The sequence below is a fragment of the Helianthus annuus genome, chromosome 3 (assembly GCF_002127325.2).
Source record: "Helianthus annuus cultivar XRQ/B chromosome 3, HanXRQr2.0-SUNRISE, whole genome shotgun sequence".
In the NCBI taxonomy this organism is placed as follows: domain Eukaryota; kingdom Viridiplantae; phylum Streptophyta; class Magnoliopsida; order Asterales; family Asteraceae; genus Helianthus; species Helianthus annuus.
In genome coordinates, this window is record NC_035435.2 from 85,187,335 (window position 1) to 85,202,094 (window position 14,760).

Below are 14,760 nucleotides of genomic sequence, written 5' to 3' on the forward strand. Positions count from 1 at the left end.
TATATTACTATTTTTTTTCCGATATCGGGTAATCTGATTATCTGAAATTTTTAGAAATCCACATCACAATCCAAAAATTCGGATTATACGACTTTCAGATATCCAAATTTTCAAATATCCAAGGATATTTCGAATTAGGTTTCGGATCCAGAGGTTTTGAACACCCCTAGTTGCTAATGTTCGATCCAAACTTTTAGCATATATATGTTACGGGAAAGCCCTCTGCATTATTTAAATATGATGTGTAAGTATTGAAATTTAGACCCGGTTACTATTAAGAAACGGGTAAGGTACCGTTAATGAGAAAAGTTAACCTGAAAAATGAGGATTTACTAGGAATAGTGAACCTAGTTGATTATTGGTCTCGTTAGTAGTAAGAGAAGAGTTGAAGCCTTATTTAATTAAAACGAAACATGAGGGACCAAAGTGAACAACTTGAAAGTTGTTGTGTTAAAAGAAAACAACACACACACATACACACACATCGTGTGTGCGTTCATGAACGAGCAGGGAAAGCTCCCATGGAGCCAAAATCCTAAACTTCATCAAAATCTCCAAATTGAAAGGCTAAACGAAGCCCAAATTCACAACCGAGCATGAATTAACGATCACCTTCACAAGGGGATCATAAGGTATGTCTTAAAACTTAGATTTGGTGATCTTGTTTGAAGTGGGTTATGATTAATCCATGAAATTGTATGAAATTAAGCATGTAGAGGTGTTAGAAACACCAAATAGAACTTGTGTTATGAATAATTTCAAGTAATTGGGTGATTTAGAATGAAACCCATTGCATGAGTGTGAAGATGATGATCATGATGAACTTGAAGATGTTATAGTGTAATCTTGTGTTGTATAAGGTGTTGTATGATAGACTAAGATAGTTAAACTTGAAGTGAAATTTATGATTATGAGATTTTGTTTGAATGTGATAGTTCATAAGATGAAATAAGGAAGAACATGCTTAAAACACTTGTACATTATGCTTAGGAAGTAGTACGCACGCCAAGTGTTTGATGAAATGTCTAAAAGACAATAATAAGTGAAATTGTATGCAAGTAGTGGGTAAACATATATAGTTCATGTGAAGATTATGTAGGGATGATGTCGAGTATGCTTTATGCTTGTTTAAATGGATTAATGATGTTGAGTATGCTTTATGTAGGTCGTGTGTTAGATGTGAATTTGATATGGTTGTTCATAAGTATAAGCATATATGCTAATAAGAATGTGAATGTAATGACATGAGTGTATAGGAATCATGTCAAGATGGATGGGAGCGTTGAAGGCTAACGGGCTACGAAGACTCAATCAAATAAGCGAACGCAAATACAGGCGCGCAAGGTAAGTGAATTCCGAACTTACACTTTGGATGTAAAATGTATTGTAGTATAATGATTATTGTGAATCATGTGGGAAAGTATGATACAATGGAAGTGATAAGGTAAGTTTACGGTAAATGTGTCGAAAATGGTTAAGAAATAGTTTCTATTAAGTATAGGTAAGAAAGAAGCTTACATGATGGTATTATGTATAAAGATGAAATAAGTAGTTATACACGTAGGTATGGGTTAGTTTGTAAGTAAGTAATTGGGAATCATATGAGAGTATGACTATAAACTCGCAAGTATGGAGAATTATGTGTATGCAAATTACATGTATAGACTTGTGTGTTTAGGATTGAAAGGAATATTGTGTAGGATGTAAGTTGTAAGCATAGGTACAAATAGAAAGGGTATGTATGCATGAATTGGAATTTAATTATATGTACAAATGAGTGAGACTTGTTATGCATATACCTGGATATGTTCGTACGAATGAAATCTAATGATGCTAACCGTTTTCCTATTTAGAATGAAATAAGGAATGCAGGTATACTAGTGTTGGAAGTTGAAGGTAGGCGCCGAAATCCAATGCGGGTGGTTTGAACGGATGGATGAATGGACTAACATAAGCGAAAGCATGACACGTTAATGCCTAATTATGCATGTTTAAGTTTTATATATGATGACACCGGTTGCTAATGATGTGATTGTACGTGATGTCTGCAGGTTGTACAGAACGGTGGATTCTCATCATGAAGTGTAAAAGTTTGAAGATCGAGTCAAGAGATGAATTGTACATGTGGGTGCATGGTCACGAAAATTAATAGTAGTATGTCCGATTTTTATAAATTTTTAGAAAGCATTAATGTATTTAATGTAAAAGAGTGATTTAATGTAATTCTAAGTGTGTTAGAATGAATATGATGAAAGGAAATTTTTAAGTTCGTATTTTCGCTGCAACTTTTGGTTAAAGAGTCATAGGGCGTTACAAAACGGATATCCGAATTTATAAAAACTAAAATCAAAAAGTCAGTTTCATGCATAGATTAAAATGAAACATATATTCGATTTTCTAAATTTCCAACATTGAAAACAAAAACCATTCGTAAATCCACACAGTGAATCCGATTATTTATTAATTTGTACTAAATTTCAAACTAAACATAGTGCTCGTATAATATATATTTACTGTTTTTTTGTTTTCTGATATTGGATAATCTGATTATACGAAATTTTTATAAATCCACATTCAAATCCGAAAATTAGATTATATGATTAGCGGATATCTGAATTTCCAGATAACCAAGAATATTTCGGATAAGGATTTTCGGATATTTCAGATTCAGTTTTAGATCCAGATTTTTAACACCCCTAGTTGCTGATGTTCGATCCAAATGTTTAGCATACTGATGTTGTGGCAAAGCCCTCTGCATTATTTAACTATGAAATGTAAGTTTTGAAATAAATTTTATATCATAGATAATATATATATATATATATATATTTATATATATATATATGTATATATAGTTAATGAATTGATGACATACCCGATAAAGGGACAATGGGAAGCTTGGATGAATATACTCCATGTGAATTGTGATCTTTGGTTTCTGCGATATTACACACAGTTATAAAATAACGTAAAAAGTAGGCTAACTTATAAGAAAAAAATTGAGAATGTGAATTAATCACAACAATCATAGATGAATCTAGTGGAAAACATATCAGTGAAGCAAATAAGTAATGGTAGGAGATCGGTACTCCCCTATCCATCCCATGATGTTCGGCTAGTGCATATGAGATGGTGAATGCCACAACATTGAACTTAGTTGTAACCATCATAATCGAAGCCTTCATGCATTGCATGTTAAGGATTTGAATAGTAATCCATTCATTATTTAATATTAAAAGTATCTTTTCAAAAATAAATGTTAATAAGCACCTCGAATATTAACACTTCTTTATACGACTTGCAATATTGTTTGAGTATATAGCAGTTATATAGGCATAGGATTAAAACATCGTAGAATAGACGTATGTGGAGAGTGAACGTTAATGACGTATTCTATGCGCCTAGCATTTCTCCTCATTATTCTAAGGAAATTAATTTAAGAACCAAGACACACAAGTTTGGACATCCATCAGTCAAAGTTCTAATACTCTTACTTTATAATTTAGGACTTCATTACAATAAAATGTCATGCTTTATTTCATTGTGATGCTTGCTCAAGATCGGATTATCCGGTTTTCAGATATCCAAAAATTTCGGATAGTGAATACTAATATCCGAATCCATATCCGAAATCTCATATATCTAATTTTTTGATACGAACTCAGATACTTAAACGGATATCCAAATTTATAAAAATTAAAATCAAAAAGCTTGTTTCATACGTAGATTAAAACTAAACATATATTTGATTTTCTAAATTTCCAACATTGAAAAAAACCATTCATAAATCCACACTGAATCCGATTATTTATTATTTTTTAGTAAATTTCATACTAAACATAGTGCTTATATAATATATATTTATTGTTTTATTTTCGGATACTGGATATTTTGATTATCCGAAATTTTTAGAAATCCACATGCGAATCCAAAAAAATTAGATTATATGATTATCAGATATCCAAATTTTCAGATAACCAAGGGTATTTCGGATAAGGATTTTCGGATATTTCGGTTTCAGATCCATATTTTTAACACCCCTAGTTGTTGATGTCTGATCCAAACTTTTAGCATATTGATGTTGTGGCAAAGCCCTCTACATTACTTAGCTATGAAATGTAAGTATTGAAATTAATTTTATATAGTAGATAATATATATATATATATATATGACATACCAAAAAGGGCACAATGGGAAGCTTGGATGAATATACTCCTTGTTAATTGTGATTTTTGGTTTCTGCAAAACTCACCATTATAAAATAACGTAAAAAGTAGGTTAACTTATAAGAAAAAATTGAGAAAATGAATTAATCACCTACAATCATAGATGAAGCTAGTGGAAAACATATTTGTGAAGCAAATAAGTAATGACAGGAGATCGGTACTCCCCAAGCCATCCCATGATGTTCAGCTAGTGCATATGAGATGGTGAATGACACTACATTGAACTTAGTTGCAACGATCATAATCGAAGCCTTTATGAGTTGCAAGTTCAAGGATTTGAATCATAATCCACATATCATTTAATATAAAAAATATCTTTTCGACTATAAAAGTTAAAATGCACCTGGAATCTTAAGTTTTCTTATACGATTTGTAATATTGTTTTAGTACATTTAGCATTTATATAGGTATAGGATTAAAACATCGTAGAAGAGACGTATGTGGAGAGTGAACGTTAATAACGTATACTATGCACCTAGCATTTCTCCTTGTTATTCTAAGCAAATCAATTTAAGCACCAAGACACCCGGATCACTTCTCTCATGGCATCACAAGTTTGGACATCCGTCAATCGAAGTTCTAAAACTCTTACTTAATAATTTAGGACTTCATTGCAATAAAATGTCAAATGCTTGATTTCATTGTAATACTTGTTCATTAAATAAAAAAAATGTTAATGGTTATGAGGTATTTATATGAAAAAGGTGTCTCTTCAATGAATTATTTTGTTTGTCAAGTACTCAAGTATGCTTTTGTCATCTGCAATCATTCCGTGCCTTTTTTAATTCAGTTTTGCAACTCAAATGTCTATAATTCCCGTCAACACTGACAAAACAAAAGATCCTTTATGACCCGAATCAATTCCATTTGGATTCTTTCTTATGTAATGTTGACAGTAGCGGATACTGTAGGCAAAGATATTGATTTTGATGCATTTCTTTATAAATGAGTTGATTTTGGTCATTTTTTGTTTCTAAAGGATCAAATATGCTTAGAAGGATGTAACTAAAAGGGAGATGGGTTGAAAGTCATCAAATGCATAAATAACTTGTAAACTGCTTTATTTATATATATTTATTATAATTTTATTAGACAAAACTATATGGTATTAAATAAATATATAAATAAAATTGGAGATATTTTATATTTAATACCATATACTTTTGTCGAAACCTCATTAAAGTAATCATTGCAATAATATTGGTTCAAGATAATTAGGTTGTAACAATGGAGTTCCATTGACACTATTCTATGTCTCAACTCTTCACGGCTCATATTTACACATCTTGTGCTTTTTAATCTCATTAAGGAACATACAAAAGACTATTTGAGTGGAAAACATCTCCTTAATGTATTATAGATTTTACAGACATCTAACAAAGTACAAGATTATACAAATAAGAAAACTAATCGACGTATTATACAATATCCCGAGACGGTTAACGAGTATCGCAATGCAAAATGCTGCCCCGCCGCATCGTGCGGGCACCCTACTAATTTCAATATGATTTATCATAGAATTCTAGATGTGAGCATTTGGGTTCAACTGACCCGAACCGGTGATATCCGGAACGACACGAAAAATCGAGAAATCACATATGTTAGAACCAAAGACTAGCCCTATATAATTGGTTCGGGTGCCGGGTACCATCGGTACCGAAACCGAATTAAACTTCAGACCAACTGGGTAGTTTTAAGATAATTAGTAGAAGATCAATGATGCATGATGGTTCGGTGGGATGCCAGGGACGAAGATGTAACGCCCTGCGTTTTCATAATTTCCTTATTTAGAAAACCATTGCTTGGATTTCTATTTTTGGAAACCTTGTATTCTTGTAATCGTTCCTTTCTTTGCAATCATTATCAAACCGAGACTTGGATCATTAATGAAGCTTATATTTTGTTACATCTATGTTAAACGCATTCTATGTATACTCGTATGTTCGATTTGGTGAATCAGTCTATGTTTAATCGTGATTCTTGGAAACTATGTGCGAAACTTGTAATTTATCTAAACTTATGCATTGAACGTCTTTTGAACGAGAACGATACTTGAATATGACTCTTATACGCTTAAATATACTTTGGTTATGATCATCATGCTTAACTACACCTTATACTATGTTTTTATATCAAAACAAGTCCCTAAACTCTCAAGTTTGCACCAAAAGGGATTAAAAACAAACTTCAGGGACTAAAGTGTCACAAAATGAAAGATGGGAGACCATACCCGCCGCGTGACGCCTAGGTCCCTCGCGTCACGCGAGGCCCTTGTTTAGGCAGATTGTGTTTTCTTCCAGCTTTGTGCACGAAATCCCATTAACCTAAACCACCCAATCACCTTTAATCCACCTCTAATCACCTCCAATCACCTTCTAACTCATTCATTATAAATACCCACCTTCCCCAACCCATTTGACACTTTCACAACTCTCTAATCTTCACAAAATCACTCTCAATCTGCAGTAAATCTGAGTTTTTGGACAGATTCTTGTACCTTCACTAAAGTGAGTGTAACTTGCTTATTTCTTAGCTAAATCACTTGATTCTTCTTCCTAATGCTTTGTTATGTCCTTGGGTTTGAATCCTTGGTTTTTCCTTGGAAGAATCAGGATTGGATTTGCCCTAAAATGGACTAAAACTTTCTGTTTTGTTTCAAACTTATCCAAACTTCATCTAACTTGTGTGAAACACATCTCAAACCAATGTCCTAATGCTTACAACCCCTCTCATGGTTGGTTAAGCTTAAAAACATGGTTGAGACATCTAAATCAGAGGTTAAAACGTCATAAACTTTCTGTTTTAATTAGGGTTTTACCCACAAGTAGTGTTCAAGTGTGAAGCTTGATGTATGTGTGATGGTTGGATTAGCTTGGGCTATCCTTCATAAGAATCCACTCATTACTTGATGTTTTACTATAGATTAGTTGTTGTTTATACCTTGATACTTGTATGTTCATGACCCTCCTTGTCGTTTATAACAACAAGCGTAGTGGTGAACAATAGAGGTGCCTAAATGGAAGCTTGTTCTTCCTACCTCATGTATGTATTCTATGACACAAAGAGGTACCTAAATGGAGACATTAATCTCCTACCTCATGCTTGAATCTTAAGACTTGTAAAACTATATAATATCTAAGTTATTCTATACGTATACATCTAAGTAACTAAGACTTGATGATGACTTAATAGTTATTTGTTAAGTGGACGTTACATCATCTATGACCATGCCCTTGTTACGACTCTAATGGATCTTAGAATCCATGAAATCATACCAACTCTTTTGAGTTTCAATAGTGTCAAGAACAAGAGTTATGTGTACAAGATGATTATTTTCACCTATGTTACTTTCTTTCTATTTTAAACTCCGAATCTATAATCTTCCGTATACGCCAAACTCACACACCTACGTTTCCTTGTGTAGAAGGACAAGGTGCTCCAAACTAACTCATCTACGAACTTGCTCTCGGAACTTCAAGTCACCACTTGTAAACCGTGAGTATACTCGAACCCATTTTACTTTTAAACACTTTGGGTGCAACATGTATTCTATATTAAACGCACACGACACTTGAAACTTATTTGAAACTTACTCTATCCATTTAAACATGAAACATGAAACTTGTGAATCTTGAGACTTTTTGTGCAATGTGAATGTTTAATTCTTGTGTGTAGTTCCGCCTTAACAATAGTAGCGCTATAGGAGTAATGCACCTCCCCGTTAGTCTTTGGGGTATTGTTAGGAGGAGACATATATACCTCCCGTTAAACTTTGGGTTAGGTACTTCAAACGCATTGGGAAACTTGGGCTATCACTTGGACTACGTAAACTAGCACGTTGAAACTATTTTGTTATGTTCATGTTGGATATGAGTTTTTATTCTACTATGCTATGTAAACAAACTTGTATACTCGCTCTTTGCTTTTGCATTGAAACTCTATTTTAATACATGTTGCAGGTTGATTTTTGAAGTATGGATGATTCATGAAACAAGTTTAGGGTGGACTAGATACACACCTAGATTAATCTATCATTTTGCTTGTTATGTTATGTTATGAAACAAAGTTGTTATTTCCTTTTGAATTATGTATGACATTTAGTTTTGAAATGAAATTTGAATTTAAATTAATTATTGTCACATAGTGTTATGACGTTTTGAGCAATCTACACACTTCGTCTCATCCCGATGTTTCCGCCATCGGTTGGGGTGTGACAGATTGGTATCAGAGCCATAACTATAGGGAATTAGGAAAAATTGCCATGCTTTTGCCCTAATCTATAGTTCTAGGAATTTTGCCTCTTATTTGTTGTTTAAAACTTTTGTACTCTACCATGCATGCTTCCTAGCTATACTTTTGATTAAATTTATGTGCCTTTCCTAAGGCTAACACGAATACACATATGCTATTTTTATACTCTTGTAACACCAACGAGAAGAATTTACCAAAATAGGCGTGAAACCCACAATTTGGTAAACGACTCTCATTCTACCTTTAATCTATTTTGCACGAAATTTCGCCATTAAGCTAGGAGTGACATCCACAACTTAATGGTAATTTCCATTTCAACTCTAGTGGACCCTTGTCAAAGTGTCAAAATTTTATTTTGGCCGACAAGTACCAACCACCTTTAGGGTACGAAATCGTCAAGTTAGGGGTGAAACCCGCATCTTGTCGATTAAGTCCCATTCCTTGATTTTCATTCTCGCCAAAGTCCCGAATGCTCCAATCATTTAGAGATGTGTAGTAACCGGAAGGGTAAGATACCGTTAATCGCTTCTCGACGAGAGTGTCTTACTTATAGGCCAAAGCACAATATCTCTAAATCGAAAGGACTTTCGACCCACTTTGGAATTGTCGACGTTTCTCTACCAGAAACAATCCTATGTTTTATTGAGCCTCTCTTTTATGTAACTCAATTTATATGTGCTTTTATACTTGAACGTTCTTTCATTTCGAAATGTCGTTTTAATCATTTCGCACGTTACCGCAATCATAAACAATAATAATCCTCGTGAACAAACTAAATTTACAATGCTTTCATTTGTTCATGTTATGTTATGTGGAATCCATGATTATGCTATGTGAGACGTTTAAACTTTTATACTATGGAAATCAACTTGAATCTTTACGTTATGTGACCCTTTATGCTATGTGATCAATTTCATTTTCTTAAACAAACATTATGACCAAGTCTCATCTACTCCCTTTTTCGAATTCGAATTATTTTTTTTTTAATTTCATTTTCTACGCATATATCGTATAAATACTTTATCATACACTTATATATTATTTGCATGCATGATTCCACATAATCTTATTTATACCCCTTGTAACAATAAATGGAGACATATCATCAAGGTGGGAGTGATTTCCTTACCTTGAAGACTAACTCCGTTTCTTTTCTCATCTTACAACGACCTCGCCAATGAATTAGGGGTGATTCCCTTACCTAGGTGATCGTTACCGATATTTTCCTTAATAGACTATATTACGTAAACATGATCACGTTTATATCTAAATCCTTTATCATTAGCCAAATCCCTATTTATTTCAACATGCATTGTTTATATGAACGAATTTCTTATTCTACAATCTATTTTTATATAGCTCATACACACAAAATTGTTAACCTTTACCATAAACGCTTATGTCTCGATTTTCAAAAATTACGAAATACTACTTATCAACCTAGTTGGTTTAATAAATCCATTGCCCATGAAATTTTGTATCCAACGTAACTATTGAAAAAGGCTCATCTTATATCCTTAAACTAGAGATCTTCTACTTTCAATTAGGAAATCAAATCAACTTTTTCCCGCACACCTATAAAATACTACCAAAGTTATTCAATCATTTACTAAAATTTCTTTCAAAATCAGTAAAATGTTTTATTAAAAACGCTTTTTCAACAATCACTAAGATCGTATACCAAAATCCTTTTCTTACGAATCAACGTTGTCACAAAAATGTCTAAAATTCGAATTTCTTCTTTATGCAAGATCATTTAAAACGATGCAAACTTATTTACTTCTAGAACCTTTTCAACCATTATTCCATACGTCAATTTAATTTAAAATGTGTGGGCAAGGAAACTTCATAAGAACCAACCATCTTCAACGAATGTAAATCCTTTTTAAAGCAAGAGTAGCATTCCCTTTCTTTCACAAAGTATAACACGCATAACCAATAAATATTTTATGCTCTCTTTACATTTATGAACTAGGTTCTATATGACATGTCAACTCAATCTATTTTGATTTTAATTAAACGTCACGCTTTGCTCAAAACAACTATATATGTATATCATTTTATGTGCTTAGGTTTATATCTCGTGACAATTACACTTATACCCTCATTTTACCTTCATACTCAAAATTTCTTGGCCTTTCTTTTCATGTTTAAATTCGTATATTACGATTCATATCATAAACAAAGTCATTACGCATTACACTCATATCCATATTCGTATTTCTACATCTTATGTCTATATTTACATTTACACATTTATGTTAATTTTCATAATCATATCTATATTCATACGTTTTATACTATACTCGTGTTCCCAAATTATACATTTACATTATATTTATGTCCAAGTTTATATTCATATTAATACGATTATACTTACACTCACATTTATACTATTACGTTTACGCTAATATTCATATTCATGTTTATATTCATATATTCTACTTGTACCTGTACCTATACAACTATGCTTAAACTTATATTCACATCCATATATTTTCCTCATACCAATACAATTATGTTTGTACTTAAATTCATAGTCATACTTGCATTTATACAATTTATGATAGACTCATACTTATATATATACTCTCATTTATACGATTTACGTTTATGCTCACGCTCATTCGTTTATGCTCAAGATTGTACTCACATATATACTCATACTCCTGGCATGCGTTTTATTTAAACTTATACTAGACTCATGCTCTTTACGCAAAATTTATACTTTCGCACTATACGCGGGCGAAACCCAAGGGATTCGCTTACGTTGTTATACTATTTGAAACACAAGCGTGCTTATATGCTATGCCTCTGTGCACGCAATCTTATTTTTAGAATTTATTTATACCTTAATTCATACACAACTAGTACAAGTTATGCGGATCATGTGACGATCAATGTAATCGCGGGTGCACACGGGATTATAGTGATAGTCGTATGAGAACCATAGAGTGTACTATTGTGTATGGTAAGACACGGAACGTAACATGACACCGGATACGAAACGGACGTCACATGGTCAAAAGATGGTGGATACGCCGCTGGTACTTCCTATATATAAGTGTTTTCATCATGTTACCAAACTCTCGTAAAACGTGCCATGAGAAATTCAGTGTTTTGAAGACCTGTTTGGACCTTATTACCAAAACTTTTCCAAACCTTCCGTCTTCCTAAATTTCGGGACGAAATTTCCTAAAGGAGGGGAGACTGTAACGCCCTGCGTTTCCATAATTTCCTTATTTAGAAAACCATTGCTTGGATTTCTATTTTTGGAAACCTTGTATTCTTGTAATCGTTCCTTTCTTTGCAATCATTATCAAACCGAGACTTGGATCATTAATGAAGCTTATATTTTGTTACATCTATGTTAAACGCATTCTATGTATACTCGTATGTTCGATTTGGTGAATCAGTCTATGTTTAATCGTGATTCTTGGAAACTATGTGCGAAACTTGTAATTTATCTAAACTTATGCATTGAACGTCTTTTGAACGAGAACGATACTTGAATATGACTCTTATACGCTTAAATATACTTTGGTTATGATCATCATGCTTAACTACACCTTATACTATGTTTTTATATCAAAACAAGTCCCTAAACTCTCAAGTTTGCACCAAAAGGGATTAAAAACAAACTTCAGGGACTAAAGTGTCACAAAACGAAAGATGGGAGACCATACCCGCCGCGTGACGCCTAGGTCCCTCGCGTCACGCGAGGCCCTTGTTTCGGCAGATTGTGTTTTCTTCCAGCTTTGTGCACGAAATCCCATTAACCTAAACCACCCAATCACCTTTAATCCACCTCTAATCACCTCCAATCACCTTCTAACTCATTCATTATAAATACCCACCTTCCCCAACCCATTTGACACTTTCACAACTCTCTAATCTTCACAAAATCACTCTCAATCTGCAGTAAATCTGAGTTTTTGGACAGATTCTTGTACCTTCACTAAAGTGAGTGTAACTTGCTTATTTCTTAGCTAAATCACTTGATTCTTCTTCCTAATGCTTTGTTATGTCCTTGGGTTTGAATCCTTGGTTTTTCCTTGGAAGAATCAGGATTGGATTTGCCCTAAAATGGACTAAAACTTTCTGTTTTGTTTCAAACTTATGCAAACTTCATCTAACTTGTGTGAAACACATCTCAAACCAATGTCCTAATGCTTACAACCCCTCTCATGGTTGGTTAAGCTTAAAAACATGGTTGAGACATCTAAATCAGAGGTTAAAACCTTATAAACTTTCTGTTTTAATTAGGGTTTTACCCACAAGTAGTGTTCAAGTGTGAAGCTTGATGTATGTGTGATGGTTGGATTAGCTTGGGCTATCCTTCATAAGAATCCACTTATTACTTGATGTTTTACTATAGATTAGTTGTTGTTTATACCTTGATACTTGTATGTTCATGACCCTCCTTGTCGTTTATAACAACAAGCGTAGTGGTGAACAATAGAGGTGCCTAAATGGAAGCTTGTTCTTCCTACCTCATGTATGTATTCTATGACACAAAGAGGTACCTAAATGGAGACATTAATCTCCTACCTCATGCTTGAATCTTAAGACTTGTAAAACTATATAATATCTAAGTTATTCTATACGTATACATCTAAGTAACTAAGACTTGATGATGACTTAATAGTTATTTGTTAAGTGGACGTTACATCATCTATGACCATGCCCTTGTTACGACTCTAATGGATCTTAGAATCCATGAAATCATACCAACTCTTTTGAGTTTCAATAGTGTCAAGAACAAGAGTTATGTGTACAAGATGATTATTTTCACCTATGTTACTTTCTTTATATTTTAAACTCCGAATCTATAATCTTCCGTATACGCCAAACTCACACACCTACGTTTCCTTGTGTAGAAGGACAAGGTGCTCCAAACTAACTCATCTACGAACTTGCTCTCGGAACTTCAAGTCACCACTTGTAAACCGTGAGTATACTCGAACCCATTTTACTTTTAAACACTTTGGGTGCAACATGTATTCTATATTAAACGCACACGACACTTGAAACTTATTTGAAACTTACTCTATCCATTTAAACATGAAACATGAAACTTGTGAATCTTGAGACTTTTTGTGCAATGTGAATGTTTAATTCTTGTGTGTAGTTCCGCCTTAACAATAGTAGCGCTATAGGAGTAATGCACCTCCCCGTTAGTCTTTGGGGTATTGTTAGGAGGAGACATATATACCTCCCGTTAAACTTTGGGTTAGGTACTTCAAACGCATTGGGAAACTTGGGCTATCACTTGGACTACGTAAACTAGCACGTTGAAACTATTTTGTTATGTTCATGTTGGATATGAGTTTTTATTCTACTATGCTATGTAAACAAACTTGTATACTCGCTCTTTGCTTTTGCATTGAAACTCTATTTTAATACATGTTGCAGGTTGATTTTTGAAGTATGGATGATTCATGAAACAAGTTTAGGGTGGACTAGATACACATCTAGATTAATCTATCATTTTGCTTGTTATGTTATGTTATGAAACAAAGTTGTTATTTCCTTTTGAATTATGTATGACATTTAGTTTTGAAATGAAATTTGAATTTAAATTAATTATTGTCACATAGTGTTATGACGTTTTGAGCAATCTACACACTTCGTCTCATCCCGATGTTTCCGCCATCGGTTGGGGTGTGACAGAAGAAGTCATCTTCCTGGTTTCTTCAAGCTTGTAGAGAGGTGGGAATATGTATATTAAATGCGAGAAATTTAATTAGTAAAAGAAAGCACTCGTGTTTATTAAAAGTAGGTCTCGCAAACAAAACCCAAATAAGTTATTTTGGGTAATTTTAAAAATGAGATAAGTCATAGTGGGCTAGGAAATAATAATGGATAGGTCAGGATGGGCTTTTAGATATTAATTTAAAATGTTTGATGGGTCAGGATGGGTAAGTGGGTAACCCTAACCACTGAAAATCGTTCGTAAACCAGCAGCAGCAGCAAGACACTCTTCCTATCTGGACTTCGATACACTCTTCAATGGAGGTTGGGAATAATATTCGTAAAATCGGGAATTGGTGGAGTGGTCGGATGAGGAGAAGTTGGGGTGCTAGGTGGCATCGGATAATATCCAAGCTCACCTGTACGCGGGTCTCTTTGATAACGGTCTTCTTGCTCGTTGTTTGGTGCACTTTGCTGTAACACCCCGAATACGGGTTTTGTAATCAAACCACGTTAATACTAAAAGACGAGTAAAGTACCGTTAGTGGTAAAATTTAACCCGATGAATATTAGGATTTTAAATAAATA

The 14,760-nt window shown here is 33.6% G+C and overlaps 1 long non-coding RNA gene across 2 annotated transcripts; it reads left to right on the plus strand.

Annotated features, from left to right (window-relative positions):
* The first annotated feature begins 503 nt into the window (after nt 1-503).
* LOC110940484 lies at nt 504-2,271 on the plus strand. 2 transcript variants are annotated; one of them, XR_004889092.1, is made up of 4 exons: nt 504-632; nt 1,257-1,344; nt 1,854-1,896; nt 2,052-2,271. It is a non-coding gene; the product is annotated as an uncharacterized LOC110940484 (long non-coding RNA). The 2 variants fall into 2 exon arrangements; XR_002593235.2 differs by lacking the exon at nt 1,854-1,896.
* Nucleotides 2,272-14,760: the final 12,489 nt, after the last annotated feature.